This window comes from Plectrocnemia conspersa, unplaced genomic scaffold (genome assembly GCF_051122295.1).
Source record: "Plectrocnemia conspersa isolate PC_06_02 unplaced genomic scaffold, ASM5112229v1 ptg000013l, whole genome shotgun sequence".
NCBI classification, from domain to species: Eukaryota; Metazoa; Arthropoda; class Insecta; order Trichoptera; family Polycentropodidae; genus Plectrocnemia; species Plectrocnemia conspersa.
Genome location: NW_028277177.1, coordinates 22,278,582 through 22,301,186, shown reverse-complemented (window position 1 = coordinate 22,301,186; position 22,605 = coordinate 22,278,582). Strand labels below are relative to the sequence as shown.

The window sequence follows — 22,605 nt, the reverse complement described above, 5'->3', positions numbered from 1 at the left end:
ATTTTCGTGCGAAGTTGCCATGTGAGTAATGATCACCGAATCAAAAAATCGCTACAAAAAAGTTAAACAATACCATTCATTATTCTACGTTTATGCGCGAAGTCCGGTGTTTGAGAACTATAGGTTATATTTAACAATCATCATTGTATTTCACTCTCACTACAATAAATACAAGCGATACAAAAACCTTTTGTGAGTAAAGAAATTAATTACTTTTATGGGTTAATCTAAGAAAATATAATTAATGATATAAATAAAATTGCTAAAGAAACGAAGATATATTTATATAAAATATATATTAATATAAAACGTTGATGTATATTTACCACCCTCCCTTTCTCTCTTTCGTCCCCGAAGGCTTCTCTTAATTAATCAAAACACATGCCAATATAAATTTGTAAATAGAAAAATAATGTCAAGGCAATGTATACAGTCAAGGGTGTGTTTGTTTTAAGATTAAATATTGTTATTAAATAAATAACTTTAAAATTATTGGAATTGTTATTTGCATTCTAGAGATAGTATAATCATATCTTTTTAACCTATCACACTTTTGCGTACCTCTATTCTTGCAATTTCGTATTATTATCCTGGTTGTATTATCATATATTTTCAAAACTCGGTGGTATTAGCTTTGACTTTTAGTGGATTTGTTTTGTTATCTACATTTTTTTAGTAATTTAAACTGATTTTCAACCGAGCCGCGATCGCTTCCCTTATTCTTGACCGTAGCTCCTCTTGCACGAGCCATCCAGATTCTTAACGAATTTGCCAAACACAAGGATAGTTATGAAGAGCTGGAAAAAATTATGTAGGATAGTGTTTATTTATTTTAGATGTGCATGCTTAAAATGTTTTATGGTGTAATTATTGTTTGTATAATGCCTATAATGTCGCATTGGGTAAGTCAAGTCATGATAGTTAGATTTGCAATAAAAAATATATAAAAATCATTAGACTACTTCCCAGATTTTTCTCCCAGTCTGAATACAATAGCAACTCGTATGTGCTATTTACCCCACTGTATCGAATTGGGATATCGTTTGTTGTGATATAGTGGTAAATTTACAATAATAATACTTACTAATAAATTTAACTAAATGATTTAAATTTGTTTTTAAAAATATGTTCGCTCTTCACACGCCGATTCCAATGACACACTAATCACATGTCGTTGACTCAAGTAATGATCTTGCGATCTTGGGTATCATTGTTTCATTGTACGTCTCTCGGTATACGTACACATGCACGCATACGTTAAACTGCATTTTAAAATGTAAATTTAATGAACCGCCGTGGAGAGCAAACAAGTTGTAAATTTAAAAAATGAGCAACGCAGATCAGGGGTATTGATATGGAGAACGATAGGTTGTTTGCGCGAAAACAATGCTCCCAAGTGCATTATGCTAATGATATTCGACTTTCTGGGATTTTTATTTTTATCACAAACGTATACCGCCCACTCTTACGTCCCATTAACTGCCTGGATTATATTTTTACCAAATGAAATGTTTCGCGTTTGCTACATTATCAATTTTTCGACATCTATTACATATCGTGTAGCACCCACTTTGTGAGCTTGGATGGCAAATTTTATTTTTTAAAACGCGTTATAATTTTTTTAACTCTTTAGAATCAATATTAATAGCAATTTTACAAAAAAATATGAGGAGATTATGAAAATAATTTTAAAATGCTTATTTTTCTGAAGTATGCTATTTGCAGTTTCTATGGTTCACACTGGGTTTTACAGTTGTAGGTGGTGAAAAACGCGATCGATGGTGTCACTCTGTATTTACATTCGTTGGAGAATGCGACGAAGAGCGTGCACGAATAATACACGATATGCTCACTGTTTAATTGATTAAGTATTTACTGTTTGTTTGAATTCAGGCGGGTGACGGAATGCTATTTTGTGACAATCCGTCCGGGGTCTGGCTATCAATGTTCTCCGCCACAAGTGAGCGATCTTTGCGTGACACTTGTGTAACCAAAGCGAATTGGGTCTTTGTTCAGAGTTCCACATTCCGGCTGGGTTGCCATCTCGTCGCTATCCAATCGGATTTTTCGTATGGCAACACACTCACGCGAACCTGCGTTATGAAAATGACACTCGGAGCAGTACAGTGAAAGTGTTGGCTGATGAAATTCTCAGCACCCGCATTGTACTGTCGCAGTGTGTGGTTGAAAAATGAAATTTTTACGAATGCTCGTTCTAATTTTAGCGGAAAGAGCGATATCGGTGGATATTGAATTATGTAAATTGGATTTGTGGGTGGGGATTTCTGAGAGTTTGCTTTAGTATATCTAGCGAAAAGGTCAGGGAGAAAGAAAATTCTGTAACGACATTGCTACTTATGATTCACTATAATTTTCCTCGTAAGTCATATTTTTTATGAATTTTTTAGATCATATTTTGACTTTATTGTGAAGTAAGAAAAACGATTTTAATAATAATATATTTTTTAATTGTATGACTAGTGAGTATTTGTAAATCGTAATCTAGAGTAAATACAAATTGTAAACGCATTTATTGGCTTAATTAAATTATGAAATGGATTGCTAAAGCTTTGGTTTCTTGAAGTGCATGTGCGCCGCAACCCATAGCAGTGAAGTTAGTCATTCATGTGTTCCCACTTACATTACATTGCGAGTCCTTATGTCAAATTGATGCGTCAATTCAATAAGCTTCTTAGCTAAATAAGGTCTATAGTGGCTTATTTGAAGGTTTTAAAGTGGCAATCGATTTGCTATTATGCAGTTATTTGTTGATAGTAACTTTGTAATATTAATAAGTGAGAGTTGTCAATTGGCAAAAACGCATATTTTTCAGTATCCCATTTAGCATTTTATACGCGCATGCTTATTTTAAATGTGATCTGAAATATGACCTCTTGATTCAACGTAGTTTCCCATGTGTAATCGCGGGGTATTTTATCATATAAATTTTCATTATTAAAATGCTATCTTATTCATATTAAGTCGAAGGACCGTCGTATCGTAGTAATATAATTTTATTGGCCGGTGCGTATCGAATTTCAATTTATAACTAACCATTGACGGATTTCGAACCGTATTTTTTCACAACGAACATTCCTACTTTGATAAAGCGTTCGATCAAAACCGCGTATTTTTACAGCTTTCTATTTTTGTATACAACGAGCGGCGTGCGATTCATTCGGCGCATTGTCGCGACTCAGAGGTCGTTCCAAGTTTTTCTTCTTCCAATTCAATTTTCTTTCATAATGCCCTCTGTTTGTTTATTTTTTAATTTTTATATAATTCGATGTCGCATCGTGAACGTTTTCGTTTGCGCAACGTCGACGAAAACGCTAGGATAACAACGCGAATAAGTCAAATCATTGCACGAACATCGTGCCAAGGCTAGACAAAGGCGAAGTTTCGTTTTTGGAACAAAAAATAGCTTTTTTGCCGTTTTGTTAATAATCTATCTATGTTATACGCAGTATAATAACGTTTTAGAAATTTTATTGTCAAAGGTTTGCATGGAATTATGTACAAATTTATTAACTAGTTTTCAAACAAGTAATTTTAAAAATTATTAAATTATATTTGCTGCGTAACCTGAACGGTAAAAAATAAGTATAGTTCTATAATAAAATTACATAGATTAAATAAAATTAATATAATTCTCCTTACGCGGCCTAATAAATAATGGCATTTCCCTTCGAATGCCGCAAGGACGTCTCCCCCTGGTTTTTCTTTTCTTTTTCTTTGTTTTTGTATAAACTGTATTTTATTTTATTCCTACACTAAATGGTAATTCACACAAAAAAATGAAAGTTTTCAGAAATATTATTTTTAAATATATTTATAAAACTATTTATATTTGCCAAGAAATGCTTGGCTTCATTAGCCTACACCGCCTAATTTTGCTTGGCACTAGAAGGGTTAAATCAAACTGAACTGTAGACATAAGAATCAGTGTCAAAATTTATTGGAAGTAAAAATAAGATTTGCAAAGTAAAAATGTGTTTTTCTAGAATTCAATATTGATTCCTTGCGATTCGCGTTTTCGCTTCAAGCTGCTTAAATCGCATTAGTCACATAAACAGTCGCCTCATGCGATACGAATTGACTTTAGATATGAATGTTCCTCTCGAATTCAAGTACATCGATATAACTCGATAGACCAGTGATATAGGTCAGTGACTAATACCTGAAAGCCATGGGCTCGAATCCCATATGGACCTAGTGTTTTCCAATTTATATTAAAAAAAAATATTATTATTATATAATTATATTTCCAATCATATATTTTTCAAATGTTAAAAATAAAATCATTCCGGGCCGTGCATAGTGCTATATATTTATTGGAAGCTCTTTATTATTAATAAAATATTTGTCACTGACTTACGAATTTTGCTCACTACTTACTTAGTGGTCATTGGTCGTGTTTACTTCGTTGTTACACATTAGGTTAATATATGTAATACGGAAGATTTACAATAAATAAATCAATAACGCGTGCCAAACCAGATTTACATATTTTTTTCAAAAATTTCTCACTACTCGGCCTAGTTTATCACCGCATTTTTTTATAAAAATATTATTGTTCAGAGAAAAATTTGATGCGTTTAGCTATGAATAAATATTACATTAAAAAACAAATTGAAAGGTCTATAATAATCTTCATTAATACAACATTCCTTAATATTATTTTTGAATTTAAATTACATTTGAATACTATTTTTTTATTTCGCGTTCAATTCTAGATATGTTTATTATTTAATATAGGGTTTAAATAACATTTTGGGGTTCAAATGTACCCCGCTTAGGGATAAGAAGGTTAACCTTCCAGTACCGAATTATGAAATAAAAATTCAATAAAATTATATATGTATATGTACATATACGTATTAAACAATATGGAATGCAAAATATATTGTATACAAATACAAAAATGTTTAGTTATATATCATATTTTTATGTATAATTATATTTTAAACACTAGTGTTAAACTGAAGGTTTTTATTTGTGTTTAATTAGTTAATTAATTATGCGCACGTTTTATCTGAGGTCAAAAGATAATATTATATATACATACATACATATATTGTATCAATATTAATTTTTCGTCTGTGAACTAATTATTGTGTAATAATATACATACATATATTAAAAGCTAACAAAGTAACCTCGAGTTATTTTACATTAGGATTAAGATTAATTTAAATATTGAAACAGTGACAACAGTGTAATAAAGGCTTGTGTTTCCATCTCAGAATTTTTCACTTATCTGATAAATTTATTTAAATAATTATAATATTTATTATAAAATAGGAAAAAGGAGTATTGATGCAGGAAAAAAACGTTCGTATTGCAAAGTCCGAAGTATTATAACTTTGTTTATTAAATTAATAAAAAGTGATTCATTATTATTATTATATTATAATTATAACACTGCTATAATTATAAATAGTTCTATCATAACGTTTATTATCAATAGTTTGCGGTTCAAATTTACGTATCTACGTCATTCATAACTACAAAATAAATGGTGTAATTGAAGTGTATCATTTCATTGATAATGTTATAATAATAGAGTGGTTCATTGGTAATATTACTAATCAGGGTGTGTTTCAATCCCCATTGATTTCTTATTTAGTCTATTCACTGTAAGCTTTAATAAAACTTTATCGAAACTGTCTTATGTAACAGTGAGTGTACTTGGGAATTGATAAAGATACAGCGCATTAGTTTACTGTTTTATCTATCGTTGTTTTTTTTTAGATAGAAGAAATACATTTGGCGAATCAACTTATTGCAATGATTTCGAATAAAACGTAACGCAACTCGGTGTTTGTAAAAGCACAAATTTTAGACCCTGACCATGTGCTCGTTTCGTGCTTATCTGTTTTGAGCGCGCGCAACAGCCGTGTGCCGTAAATGTTGTGTGTTATTAAATTATTACAAACATATGAGGTGTTTTTATATATACACGGTGTGTATATTGCGGTATACACACTTTAAAAAATATGTTTTTGTTATTATTATTATTATAAATCAGCATAACAGGTGAAGTGTTAACAGCGTGTATAATAATACTTCAAACAAACAATCAAACCCGGATATTGGAGACTGTTCTGTTTTGAGTCCGGTACTTTACCGATACGCTTACGATTTATTTTATATCTAAAGTATATACTTTGAGTCAAAATATCTTGCATGGGAGATCTATTGATATGTTGGAATGAAATACAATGATTTTTTAATACTATGTTTATTTTTTTCATTTAGTTTCGCATAAAAAGCAAGTGCTATCTATGTGCAGACATATAACCCTTTCAGTAGTGAGTTAATTTAACCATTCTTTAATTTGTTAGTATACACCTGGGAGTTGGTTACTTTTACGTATTTTTCCATAATTATTTTTGTTGTTATTATTTATATTGCATCTAAAGAAAAAATCAGAGTTTCTCAACTTTTAATTTTTTGTATTAATGTGTTTTAATAATTTATTTTAATATTTTTCTAATATTAAATTTCGTTAATTTATTATTTTTATATATTTTTCGGCTTTTGTTGAATTTTTTAATATATATTCAAATGCTCTCAATATTTTTTTTACAAAATTTAAATAACATATTTTTTGCTATGGTTCATTTGTCTACTCTTTAATTTATATATATGGGGTACCTCAAAATAAAATATCGACCGCCGTATAGTCCATCCAAGATGTTAGCTCTCATCATCGTTGTGTTGGAAATAAGGGTGCGTGTGCGCATGCGCGCATACATACACAGTTTTACGCGAATTTGTTTACACCGATAGGGCTGTTTTAAAGGTAGGGTGAACATACGTTGAAAATTGAATTAAAAATTATAATGTGTTATATTTTTATTATAAATTATTGCCATGTTGTGGTATTTTGTAATCAATAAAACAATTCTTGTAATATTCTATTGGTATTTTAAAAAATATTATATTGAACAGATATTCAACCTGGAGTGATACCAAAACTGCTCTCATGTTTTTGAGTTAAATATGTACATATATAAATAATCAAAATAAGTAAGAAAGTGATATTTTACACTTTCCTCGACAAATTAAATTAAAAAAGTAAAAATTAATTGCACTTGTAATTTCACATGGTCACTATTATATTTTCTCACCAATACTGTGACGATGAGCGTTCATATCTTGGACGGACTGTACATGTACGGCTATACCACTCAAAAGGGTTAACATGCCCGGTTTTATTTTCCAACAGGATAACGTTCCAAGAACACTCTTCTAAATTATACAAGGGGTTTCTGCAAATAATAGGAGAAAAAATAATAACATAAAATATGGTTTGGCCGCCAAATCGACAGATTTATATCTAATTGAGCTTTTTGGGAATGAGCTTGATCATAAAATTCGCCAGCACTCATTAAATCCCCAAAAACCCTTATGGGAATAATTTCAGAGTGGGTGGGCTAATATATCAACCACTACATTAAAAAATTTAGTTATTAAAATGCCAAGAATAGTTAAAGCCGTGTTATCTAATAAGGATAGATTTTTTGATAAAATGTTTTTTATTTTGTTATAAAAATACGTTATCTTAAGTTTAATGCTAAATATGTATTTGATCTTTCATATAATATTGTTTTTTTTTATAAATTATATTAAGAATATCAACATAAATTAGTTTACACTAATGAAGTCCAGATACATTTTCTCCAGTAGATATGTATTTCTAATAGCAAAAATACAATTTAACCGATAGGCGCTAGTGAAAATATGTGCTGCTCTAAAATGTCCATGAAATTCAATTTGACGAGCGCGAAACGTTCATTTGCTGTTCAAACCCAACATGACATAATGAAGGTTCTAAATCTATTTATAGTTTTATTATAAAGTTCTAAAACTATTTATAGTTTTAGAACTAAGTCAAATCCAAAATACAAACTAAGTTAACTCATCAGGGAAAAATAAGCGGAAGAAGAAGTATAGACAGGCGTCGCATCTTACTTACTGCTCTATAGTTTGTCTGAACTCCGTTTTAAAAATATGATAGCTGTCCTTACCGTTATTACTATAGACTTATACTAATATGAAAGTATTGGTCAAAGTATATTCAAACCGAATTTTGATCAATAGGAGGGCGCAAAAAAACAATTATCACTTCTCAGAAGTCAAAAATTCACGTCAAAAGTAATAAAATCGTGTTGGCGACGTCGCAGTGGGAACGCTCGGCAACGAGCGTTCCCACTGCGACGGCGACGGCACGATTTTATTGCTTTTGACGTAGATTTTTGACTTCTGAGAAGTGATAATTGTTTTTTTGCGCTCTCCTATTGGTCAAAATTCGGTTTAGATATGCTTCATTTACGTCGTAATATTGTTATAAAAAGTGTTTCTACTGCGACGGCACGATGTTTTTGCTTTTGATGTGTACTTAACACAAATCTGAAATGGCGTCCCTGGGATTAATTTATTTAATAGTTAATATTTTATTCATATTTACATATTATATATGTACATATACATGTTAACATAATAAAATCAGTTAGTTGATCGATTTATAGTAACATATTGTTTGATTATATAACATAAATATTTATGATAATCATAATATGTGGGCCAGAAGTCACTTTACCACTTATAAATATTTTTTGTGTGATTGTTTATTTTTGTTATTTATATTTCACGTCATAATTCTATGATACATAACATGGATTTTTTTTACCTATTAACGAAAAATATGACTACCCATTTAAATTTTCAATGACTCCATATCTACATGCAAATTGTATGGCTCTATTGCTCGGATGTCTCCAAAATCGTTCTTCACGCTTACTGACAAACACTCGGATCTTTTAAATATAACAGCAAATAAATATTGATCCATTAAATCAGGATAATGTTCTGGCTATTTGAAATGATTTTTAGATGGAATCTGGTTCTCTACTTATGCTCGTTTATGTATCAATGCTATGCTATACACGTTAAATATTTTCCTGGATACAATCTGAGCTGGACTTTCGAAACTTTTTGATAATGCCTAACCATGGCCAATATAGTTATATTTAATTAAAATGAAGTTTGTGTGCTATCTGAGAGATGCTAAGAACAATGGAGCGCTAATGTACAAAGTAAAATTTAATTCAATTATATATTTCCCAAGCTTTTAAATTTAAAATCTGAAAGAAATATAATATAATATATTACCCCCAAAAAATATTATTTCTTAAAATAGTAAAGTGACTTTTGGCCTATTGAATATATGTTTTAGTTTTGTAGTTTTTATTCCCTCCCCCTCTTCACGCCGGTTCTTATTTACCACAGGTTATTGATATCAAACCACATAAAATAGGTGAGATTTGTAAAAAAAGTCTATGGGTAAAAAATATTATTGAAACCTTTATTTTGGAAAACGGTGCTATTGATAAATATAACTGAATATTTTGTATCGGTCATAAGTAGCACACAAACACACTAACGTTGCATCGAATGCTCCGCTCTGAATACTGCCTCCACACTTATGCGTACTTGTTTCACGTAAGACACTGGGTAGGTATTGACGAAGCGTTCGACATACCCGAACTACGAAGGCACCTGCCCGTCTATTCTCGGTTTGTCAACCATGTCTACCTGCCCGGCCGTCCAGGTTTGTGAGGTACCGGAACGTAAAGCAACGGAATATCGCCGATATGCGCAGCAGTAACGGAACTCGAAATGCTCAACCGAGCGCGACGAGTAACCCACTTGCGTTTTTCGACTTCGATTTTCTCGCGCGCGATGCGTGGGAAAGTGAAAAAAAAATGAAACGCGCGATTCTGATGTGTGTGTGCAAAAAGCAAGTTATCTAATCCGAAGTTGGATAATGATCATTGCCGAAAGACGACGTGCAACGCACGTGTGTAGACACTATTGCCCACTTGTTACTACAAAAGGGTTAGTATTTTATCTATCAAGATTTGATATAGATCCATATATTTCAGGTGAAGTTTGATAGTTTGACTTATGTTAGTAATGGAATGTCACGTGAAATTTGAGTTCGATTTCGGCCCTGTCTTGTCTACGTTAATCGTAATTAGAAACGGTTTTAACGGAAGGTCCCTTGAGGCGCGCCAAGGTTTCGCGGCAACGTTGCTTTTTATCATTATTTTAACATAATCTTGTATAATTCTAGAGTATATTGATGTCATTCTGCCATTGTAAGAGCCTATCAGTGGAATCCCGCTGTAAGTCTTGGCTGTTCCGCCGCATGAACATGACATAACACCAACTGTCCCTATCTACCTTTTTTAACGGTTATTATTTATTTAAAACTAATTTAGAGCATTCCGGTAATGTTATTTTATGTTGATAGTTCGTGTCAAATATTCGCAGGGGTGATAAAACCATGTATTTGATCATGTTTCGCCTGTTTTAAACACTAATTAAATTTAATAATATTCCCTGAAAGATATATTGTGTTTAAGTATATATGCAAATTTCTTGCTCTGAAAATATCTGTGATAATTCGAATTGTCTTAAATTGTTTTTATAATTAACGCAACACTAATTTAGTGTTGTATGTTTTTATTAGGTACAGTCGATTCAGCTTTATTGGACCACTGGTTTATCGGGACAGTCGGTTATTTGGGCCAAATCCCAAGGAACAGAAACCAAATAAGGGAACTAATAGTAATTTACTTCGGCTATCTGGGACACCATTCCGTTTAATTAAAATCCGGAATTGCCCCCCCCCCTCCCCCGATTGAATTTGGCTAGAAAAATGCATGGCAGTTAATTAATTACTATGAATCTTTATGTAATAGAAATATTAAAAATAGCTGAAATGACCTGATTCTAATTCAGACATTCTTATCTCTCAAAGAAAATTTAAAAATAAGTCTTGAACCTATCACGAAAGTATTTTTTAAAGTATGTCATTTCAGTGAAACCATATCGGAATACATTTTCACCAGTAGATATATATTTTTATCAGTGAAAATATAATTTACGTGGCTGATGCTAGTAATATTATATGATTTCAACTTTTCCATATGTAGTAATATATTTATTTACATGTGATGTAAATTTTTTACCGTGAATGTGTATTTTTCTGTGAAGTTATATTTTCATTAGTGAAGTCCAAATACATTTTCACCAGTAGATATATGTTTCTACAAGTGAAAATATAATTTAACTGATATGTGCTAGTGAAATTATATGCTGCTTTATAATATCTATGAAACTCAATTTGACAGTTGCGAAATGTACATTTGCTGTTCAAACCCAAACCTAAGCTACACGATTTTTTATGTATTTATTTACGTAATTCCGCATGAGTAAGAAATAACTCACTATGCTGGGACAATTTGATACATTAAAATTGTAAATTTAATACGTAAACATTTATAAAATATTAAGTACACTTAATATATTTATTATTCAATTTTAAAAGAATAAATAAAAAATTAGATGCGACTGCTCTGACATGATTTTATTGCTTTTGACGTGGATTTTTGACTTCTGAGAAGGGATAATTGTTTTTTGCGCTCTCCTATTGGTCAAAATTCGGTTTAGATATGCCTTATTCTCACTTGTTGCAAGTCGTAATGTTGTTATAAAAAGCCTTAATATGAATACTAGATAACTAAGCGTTTTAACTGCGACAGTGACGGCACGATTTTATTGTTTTTGACGTGGACTCTAATCAAGGACCCCCTTGAATTTGGCCAGAAAAATGCGTGTCATTTAATGAAATACAAACTATGAATCTTATTGAAATGGAAATATTCAAAAAACGACCACAGACTGGCAAATTTTTGCTCCCTCCTGGAAACAGCGGAAATGACGTTCCTGAACACAAGACAGAGTACAATTTATCGATGAATTCTTGCAGGAATATTTTATTATAGTTTCAATGTATAAAATACATACATTATTTTCATGTGTATTTTTTTTATTGGTATTAATTTTTTTTTCATATTCACATGCATACCTACTTAATAATTACATATTATTTTTCTGCAATTGAATATTTTTTTTCAATAATTTAATAAAGTTTAAAAAATAATTTTACCATAAATTTCGTTTATTAGACGCAGCCAAAATGTATGGGGTCCAATGTGTCCCGATTAAGCGGAATTGTCTGTGTATAATGTATATATGTATATTCTGTCTAATCTTTATATGTTGAATTATATTATTCATCCTTAGCTTACTTAAATTTTCACCATACATTTATTCATAAATTGGTTATGAGTTATGATCTTGGTTAGGTTCTATCGCAAACTAGGTCAAACTATATTTCAATATATAATAACAATATTTCAAATATCATGCAACTGTTCGATGCCACCAGTCGTTAAAACTTAACCGTTTTTTAACTGTGCGTACCACTTTACATAGTATAGTACATTTTCAATCTGTAAGCTTCCATTAATCCGTTAAATATTTCAACTCGACCTTACAGTTAAATCTCTTTTAACTATACACTTTCAAAACGTGCTTGAAATACCAAATTCAACATCCGAATTTTTTCGAAAAATTAATTATTTCAAACGTTGCTATATAGTATATAACAATGCAAGATTACGCGAACCGAGAATCTAACCAATTAATTAGGCACCTTCAACGATTGTCCCGTATCACGTGTGATCGATCAATTAGGCGTGCATTTTGAGATAATTGACCGCTGAAATCCACCGTGCGAACGTTAACCGTTTAAACGTCGGACTTCTGTGGTCACACTCGATTAGGCTATTGGCTGAGTAATGCCCACTCCTGACCCAGCAAGCATATCTGGATTACTGAATGTAATCCTTGAGTGACTCAATTATTGTACCTGCCGATCTGTTATGCACCAACGAGTTCGTTATTCGCAGTTACGTTATTTTTTTGCTAACAAACTGCGATGCTGATGACGCGGTGACTCATTCATAATAGGACTGTTGACAAAATTGAAAATATGTTTTTTTCAGTTATTTTATTGACAAACATAAACTGCGTGATACTTTTTGTTAAACATGTTATTTGTGGTTCGGCTCCATTAACTATTTTCTAACTTTTTTCGATAGGTTATTCTCAGGGTATTAATTCTACATTCAAGTCAACGAATCCGCAAGATTACTAATTTCAATATCATGCGTCGTCATCTGTCATTGTATTGTATATGATTTACCCAGTATCTATTACACAGTAAGCTTACAAAGAAATATATTACAATGTAGTAGTTTACTTTTTGCATTTTTATTATTGCATCTTTGATTGATGCTATGCTTATGATTTTGTGTCATAAAATTTACAACGAGAGAAGCACTCATCTCTCAAATCAATTCATGTCATGTTGAGTGACTAATTTATTGTTATAGTAAAGTCAATGCTAAAACCAAAAATATTACCATATTTAAATGCAATTCATTCACAGCCCGAATCCAAATTCATCAGCAGCATAATATGGCTATCAACCTTGTCAGTTAGTTTACGTTGTGGTAATTCAATATCTCAATAGCTGATTACTTTATTTCGTCCATTATCGTCTCAATTGAATAAAATAAACATGCTGCAACTTGCATTATCTCTAGCATCGAGAAGTTAATTTCCTCGACTTTTATATTTTAAAATGATTTAATTAAAATAATGTGCTTAGAAAGCCTGCTAGCGTGGAATTGCTTTTTTCCTGTAAAAATAATAGACATTAACGCAATATTAAAATAAAGGATTGGCTAACGTGGATTATCTTTATGCTTTTTTTATCCAAGCAATGTGCTTATTTTTTTAAATTCATATAATTGTTTTGCGGTTTTTTATCATGTTCGTTAATGGGTTTTGGCCCAATCAAAGTTTATCTTCATGAGCTACGCAGCGCCAGTTACAGTAACGCTGTAGCTCTTTCTACCCTCGGGCTAATTTAGTTAACCGCTTTGCAGGCTTCGTGTCGTCCGTGCGGGATGGATGTCCGGCTAGCTTTGCATTTTAATTTATTTGATGGCGCTATCTAGATATTATATGTCTTTGATACAATAAGTCGTTTGTTAATTGAATGTAATTTTAAAGAGAGCAATAAATCATTTGCAGTGGCAACTGCACATGCGCATCCCTCATGTCGATGCATGAAAATTTTCAAAAATCATACTAATGTCATGAGTCACTATAATTGTATTTCTATAAAAGTAATATTTTATGCAACTTTCCATTACATCATGATATAAGTGAACTAGTTTCAACGAGTTGTAGGAAGCTGTAGGAACAAATTCGCGTGTGAATTGTCATTTAGTTCGCTTCGGTCGTTTGCTAGGTGTGCTTCTGAAAAATGTGATCATTTTTAAGTTAAACGAGCAATAACTTCATTCTTATCTTATCATCAAGAGTTCAAAACGAGTAAAATAAAGATCATCTTACAAATAGAAGACGTTAACTATTTTGTGATTGTGAATGGATTATCTAGAGACATCATTTCAGCTCAATGGTGGTTTTTTGTATTTCGATTTCATTAAGATTCATAGTATTTCATTAAGTGACATGTATTTTTATGGCTAAATTTAAGAGGGAACAAATGCCTCCACCTGCCCCTCCCCTCACCCAAATGAATCCACGTCAGAAGCAATAAAATCGTGCCGTCGCTCGCTGAATTAATTAATTTATAATAATACCACAATTTTATGTAATATTTAATATTATTTATTATTGTTGTATTTAATGATTATTAAATAAATTCATTTAATTTTTTTAAATTAAATATATTAATTTATTAATTATTAAAAGTAAATAATTTAAATGTAGTTGAATCTAAAAAACAACGGTGCCGACACGATTTTATTGCTTTTGACGTGGATTTTTGACTTCTGAGAAGTGATAATTATTTTTGCACTCTCTTATTGATCAAAATTCGGATTGAATACACTTCAACCAGTACTATTATATCAGAAGTCAATAAGCTAAGGATAACTATAATATTTTTAAAACATAGTGTAATATCATAATTGCTTGTGTTAGACCTAATTGTACGATTAAATATAATTTTTAGAAAAGTGAATTATCAGCAAATAATATTTATAATCATGTAGAATTGGCCGGGTGATTCAATTCGAATTTCGAATCGTAAATCAAACAGCTGTCAATAATCACACTTGTTCAAAATATCAAATGTATGGACGTTTGCCGTTTTCCAGTGAGGGTAAAAGTTGGCCAGTCGGCAATCGTTTTTTTTAATATTTAGATTTCATGAATATTCGTAGTATTTTTCATTAAAGTTCAGTCTATCCCTTCTCAGAAGTCAAAATTATTGATCAAAATTCGATTTAAATATAATTTGATCAGCCCTCTTTTATTAGAAGTTTATAGTAATATCGGTAAGATTTATTATCATATTTGTAAAACATAGTATCATATCAAAGTGCAGAAAAAATATGGAGCAATATGCGAGATGTGACGTCTGTCAGAATTACTTCTTCCGCTTATTTCCTCCTGATAGTTGAGTTGGCTTAGTTTGTATTTTGGACTTGACCTAATGAAAGTTCTAAAACTATAATTAGAAGTTGGGTTTGGTTAATTCGTGTAGGTTAAGTTTGGGTTTGAACAGCAAATGGACGTTTCGCAACTGTCAAATTAAGTTTCATAGACATTTTAAAGCAAATATTTTCGCTTATAGAAATATCTATTGGTGAATATGTATTTAAACTTCACTAGTAAAAATATAACTTCATTGAAAAATAGACATTCACTGTAACAGTTATACGACGCATGTATATAAATAATGATAAGTGTGTACTAAATGTATACATTACTACTTACGAAAAAGTTGAAATCAATTTGACTAGCACCTGCCAGAGAAATTATTTTTGCACTGTTAATGATATATATCTACCAGTGAATATGTATTCCGATATTTTTGGGATAAATTCGAGACTTTTTTTTAGTTTTTCTGTGAGGGATAACCCAAACAGCACGCTAATGCATAATACAAGTAAAGATTAGACAGATTTGCAATAGGAGTTACCGTATTTTTATTTGTCTGATTAGGCATCTAGTGAATAGTATCGAAAACTTTTCTGCCCTTTTAAATACATTTTTTTTAGAAACTCCATCTGTAAAACCATATTTATCTTAACTATTTTGTAACCAAAATTCTTCGGATAAGGTTGATTTAGCAGTCAATAATGTATGACCCTTGTGTTTGATATTTATATTGGGTGCGATTTAATAGGGAATTATTTTAATAGATATGTGCATTTAAATAAATACTTTGAAAAGGATTCATAAGGTGTTCATTGTACTGACCAATGCTCTCTTATTACCGTTAGCTAATCTGTCTAACAGTAATGCACAAATAATTTGTTTTATGGAACAATTATTTTATATATTGCTCATTCATTTTTTTTTAATTTTACATAGCTAGCTTAGAAATAAAAAAAAAATTAAACTAAAATTATAAAGATTTAAAAATATGTCGTTCTCGTCTTATCGGTAATCTTATGAAGTGAAGGTCTAAGTAGCACCGAACGTATCTTTTGTTCGGCTTATGCAGGTAGTGCCTTTTTACAAGTGATGTAGAAAAAACTTGATCTTAGAAAGTTATGCATCAATAATTAGTTTAATAGGGTTTAGCAAGTCCTTGCGATACATCTTGTGGAGTTTCCGAGAGATGCCTTCAAATCTCCAAGTATGGTGTGCAGAGGAAAGATTCGGAAATTGCGTTTGTACAATGTTAGTTTCGCCACAAAGCCTTCGTTTTGATTAAATTACGCTCATCTATTTGTAGCTATAATTTTTTTTTCCTAAACCTTTCTATATAAATTTGTCAATGTCTATGTCACATTTAAACTAATATTTTCAAATGACATACAACGAGTCGAATAGACTATAAAGCTGTCCAAACAATCTATCATTGAGTAAATGGCCTTTGATTTTGTTAACTACTGTTGTTATAAATTGTAATGAGCGATGCGATTTTGCCAATAAATGTTGTCTATGAATCACATGATTTGTAACGAATGCATTTGGCACCAACTTATTTAGTATATTCTTATTGTCTACTCGATATCCCCTGCTGCTTTTGGTGCCAGAATTACCCTCACATATTCCTTCAACCCCCACTTTGATAATCAGAATAAAAGCGATAAATGCACTTATTCAGAGACTTGCTGCTCATAGGGAAAGTATCTTACCATCCCTTCTGGAAACATAATCTTTAAAATAATTCATCTCGCATGACGTACAAGTTCCGTAATCTTGTGCACACGACGTGATTGTTTTAATTCAGTCGGGGGTGTTGCGGCTCAGTGGCTCCTTGAAGGATCCGTCACCGCCCACGTACATCAGCTGACTGACGCACCGTCCGCTGTGACGTACGGGCACATTTCGGTTTGGATATCCCACGCGTATCGGCGGAACGACATAGCGCCGACGCACGGTGACGTCACGCCTGCATCCGTGACGTCACCGGCCGTCAAAGCTGCGCGGTCGGGGCAGTGACGCGTCGAAGCGGACCAAGGTCGCGTCCTCGGCCCGGCGGAAAGCGAGGAAATTGAAAATGCGGCGAGAAGAAGCTGTGGAAGAGGAGCGGCGATAAGTGGAATAATGTCGCGGTGGAAGTTTTAGTTTTCACCTACGGCCACGGCGGTGGCGCGCGCCCGAAAGTAGGTCAGTGGGTCGCGCGGCCGACCGACCTTTGTAGCGTGCGAGAACGAAAAACCGACGATGCTGACCCAAAACCGCGGATCCTTCTCTCTCTCTGTGTATGCGTGTTGTTTTATGGAAATTGCTAGATTAAAAGAAAACAAAATAAAAAATAATAATAATAAGGAAGAACGAGCATTACCGACAGTGTCTGTGACGTCATATTTTTGCACTAGATAATACTCTGAAGGTATGCTATCATACACAAGAACAGGATTACTCAATATATTTGAGCTATTGTATGAATAAACATATTATACAAATCTACTGATCATAGCTGTACTTAAAACATTTTCTGTAAGTATGGTTAGTTCATCGGTTACAATTTTTAGATGCTATCCAGTATCGTAATGATAACTTAACTCTAGAGGTCCAATGTTTCAATCCGGTCCAACGATATTGGGTATATATAAAACAAAACCTATGTCACTTACTAACAAAAATCGTAAAATTTTATTTAGTATGGTACTCACTATCACAATAAAAAGTTTCAAATGCACGTGAACGGTTCTTCTTAATCCACGCCCTTCTTTTCATCTCACTGTCAGTGACTCAACGTCTTGAGTGCTTAGAGCAGTATCTTCCTCTGATATTCTTATAAATTATTCTTACATATATTTATGAATAATGCTCATCTACAACCGGCGTTTTTAACGAAAAATCTAAAAACATTTTTAAGTTTATAACAACATTTTTCCTCGTACTATTTTTATGTATGGAAATTTGCTGTTAAATTGAATTTTAACGAAGTCGTAAAAAGGGACACGAAAGGGTGCTAAAGTTACATATATTCTAATTTTACTGGGCTCTAACGTTCCTGGTTGTCATAATTTCATTACTTGGCAAGTCCAGACTTGTCGGTGTAATCCTAATAATGTAAACAAATCTCAACATGAATTGTCCTACTTTCAATCGGTGTTTGTGGTGCAATTAAAACAAAAGCTTATTCAGCGACTTAATTATTGATTATGAATTAAGTAACGTTGTAATTTCTGTGCTTGTATTAGTAAGAGCATACCATTTGGTATCAAAAAGATCCCTACCACTTATATATAAATACAGTAAAGAATCTAAAACCTATTAACATAACCCTTAGCGCTCCGGTGATGTATACTCAGTGTACATGTAAAAATAGTAGTTCACTTTTTTGAAAAAAAATATGTATCGAAAATCAAATTTAGCAAATATGCAAGATTATGAAAATAAGGAATTTATGAAACCATATAGAAATACCATTACAGTTTATTGCAAATTTGCAACATCATGAAACAAAGAGTTAAAATCAAAACAATTCAATAAGTGCTGAAAACGAGTAAATGCGTTGGACATCGCAATTATTCAGCTCAAATGCATCAAATTAACGCACAAAATATTTTTTTCAAAATTAATTTGCGACATTAATGAATTGATACCTGATTTTGTTGACAGAATATTTTTGTTACTTCCGATATTAACGTATATGTTGTAATTTTATAATTGAATATGTAAGTGCATATATAAAATATGACGTTTTATTGATATATTCACATAATAAGGTTACATGTACATTCGGTTTACATCACAGTTAATGAAATTAATAAAGTAATAGAGGTTAAAAAATATAAAAAATAGAACATCCCACTATGATGGCTATTCTTAGACCATTGCTAAATAAATTTGGCTCGTATTTTTCGGGTCAGAATTTTAATACGATTGTGGTCAGAATATAAGCGGCCAGAAAAAATATTAGATGGTCTGAATCTATATTAAATGGTTAGAATTTAAATTAGACTGGACAGAATTTATATTAAATGGTAAGAAATATTTTGACAGATAGTCAGAATATTTTTTTTTACATTTGGCAATAGTGTTATCGTATTGTGTTGTTGTTGCTGTAACGCTGAAGATTGCTACAACTGGTTGATCCTTCATTCGCATATCGGCAAAATCAATTTATTAATTTAAATTTTTTATACAATTTTTTAGTGTACGCAATAGTAAAATAATTTGACTTGTATTTATACCTTCGCGTCTTACATACAATAAAATAGACTCGTTGAGAGCTATTCATGGGGTGTTCAATGTTCTGACCAACGCTCGCTCGCTACCGCTCGCTCGTATCTACCTGTCTAACAGCTTAGGTGCGAGCGAGATATTTTATAAGATATTTCTAAAATAAATAATTTATCGCCTATTTTATATGTTATATTTTTTAATTCACATTTTCGTCCTATATTTTTATTTTGACCATATGCTATTATTATTCTAACCATTTGACATTTATTCTAACCCAGAATAATTTATTATAACCATTGTTTTAATTCTATATTTTTATTTTGACCTAATGCTTATTTTATTTTAACCATTTGCTATTTATTCTGAACCAGAAAAATATAATTCTGACATAGATCTGATTTTTATTCTGATCGAAAATTGATTTAAATTCTAACCATCTAATTTGTTGCCAATAAATTTGAAGCATACAGCGTTGACATGCAGTTTTAATAAATCTATAGAACAATCTGGATCGTTACATCCAGTATGTGTAATACATACTATTAGGTGAGAATCATTTTCCGAGCTTGAAAATAATGTGGACCACGGGGGCTGTGATCATATAATTAAATTAACGGGAAAACAGACTTTTGGCATTGCATGGGGGCTTGAAAAATGTTTTCTTGTAAGACAATTAACTGATCAAAATTAGTCATACAACATGATTATGTTTTCTCAGCAGTAAGAAATGCCACTTATCAATTTACTTTTTCCCCCTAATAATTTTCATCTTGGGAAGTCAAATTCTGATCGTAGCAGTACTGGAAGTTTGATAGAAAATATATTGCGAATAAAAATGTAGTGATGAAAGTATAATGTTTGAAGAAACAGTGTCGATTTTTATATATTGTTAGCACTTTCTAAATTTAAAGATTGAGAAATATCTACTTTCTTGCTAAAAATGAAAAAAAAATTAGCAATGACTGCGAATAACTTAAATATAACTATTGAGTAACAATAAATTGAATAAATGAAACAATGTACATTTTCCATAAAATCCATAGTTTGAAACCAGCTGAAGAAACCTAGTCCTTGATCTAGTTTCGCAGTCCGTCTTTACGTTATGAATTATTATGGCATATACACCTTTGTTCCATTATGTATTATGTACATTTATATAAAACAATAACCCACTAATTTTCTCAGTAGATCCGGATTTAATCATTATTAAGCACTGCTATTTTTCTGTGTCAGCACTAATTGTGTATGTACACATACCAGTTTTCCATCCGATCCTACTCAAGGAGCGATTCAAATCAACTATCTTATCTAAGCACCCGTATGCTAATAAAAAAATATGAATATGCACGACGTTGCTATTTTTCAAACGCTCGATATAGTTGTATCATAACGTTACATACACACGTTGGCAAAACTAGAGTTTCACTTTCAACGGTCGTCACGAATATTGCGTTGCCGAATCTAGAAACGGAGCTTTGGAACTTAAGGCTGATCTGCTCAACCTATTGATCCCGGAAAACGTTTCCTGCGTCACGTTTTCCGATGTGACGAAAATCCCTACTGTCATCACGTTTCACGGTCACGTGGTGCATCGCTGGGATCACGTGGTTACGTGACGTAGCTCACGGTTACTGTATGCGCGTTGGTTATGTTCGGTTGTATAATCGCGATTATGTTGCTGCAACGATTTAGGTCAGGTGGCTGTTGGTCAGAAGGTCATGGACTGAGATGCAGCGTACGCGTGTCGAACCTACTACACTCTCTGGAAATGCTTCCCTAGAATTCTAGACATTCCTCACTTGTACCGTGCAATCTTTCTACAGAACATACCAAAGGTTCAGAGTCTTCTACGATGTAAAATTTTATATTTATAAGTACAATGAACTTCATTAATGACACCTGAGTTTACTTAATAGATTTGAGCGATACAATCAATGCTACTTATATTATTGTATAATGTAGTTATTAGAGAATGCATGTTAGCCGACTGGTTTTGCACGAATGCTAACTGTTGGCTATATTTAAACTTTCATTCTGTCTTTGCTAAAAGAAAAAATGATCCAAGAATTTTCAGGTCTAAACAAGACTTGAATTGATAAAGTGGTCTTTCAAAATAGTTCTGTTTCAATACATAAGTATTAAAAAAACATTAAAATGATATTAAGGAATAATGCCATATTTTTCGTTTATGTTTATGATAGTTCGAGTGATTTTTCGCTTCGCGACTTTACTAAGCATCACATACATTTAATGGATCCGCACAACAAATATATTATCGACGACTATTCAACCACCTGCATAATTCGCTATAATTTAGAGGTTCATCTAAAGACCGTTGTGACAAAACGTACAGATAAACTAAGACAATAGAAAGAGATCTTGAGGCCAAATAATTGTGTTAATTGGATCATTTAATAGCACACCCGTCCCGAGACTCACAAGTACCCCTAAAACTGGAAAGGATGTGCGATTGACAATGCGTTCTACCATTCTCATTTCTATTGTCCTTACCCCTTGGTTAACGATCACCGGAGTGGCTATCTTAACCGTTTATAATTTAAGGCGTAAACACTTCGTGAGTGTGTCCAAGAAGCGATGCAATTGCCCCACAAATATCCTTATCTGTGATACGCCAAAGCTGCCTCGAACCAGGATTATAAAATATGTGACAGTACTAGACACATCAGCGGATCATACATAACGGCCAGGGACGTCATTTCAGCTTTTTCCAAGGGGGGCATAAATTGGCCAGTCAGTGGTCGTTCTTTTAATATTTCGATTTGATTAAAATTCTAAGTATTTCTTTAAATGACATGCATTTTTAGTAGGAATATATATCTACTGGTGAAACTGTATTTGGACTTCACTAGTAAAAATATAACTTCACCGAAAAATACACATTCTCTAGAACATTTATACGTTATATAATTATATGTATGTAAATGTATATATTTATTGGTGAAAATGTATTCCGATATACTTTCCCTG

General features: G+C 32.1%; 1 protein-coding gene across 3 annotated transcripts in view; it reads left to right on the top strand.

Annotated features, from left to right (window-relative positions):
- LOC148227612 (ribosomal protein S6 kinase alpha-5-like) overlaps window positions 1–22,605 on the top strand; it is a 72,454-nt gene that overhangs the window by 36,220 nt on the left and 13,629 nt on the right. The window lies entirely within an intron of this gene.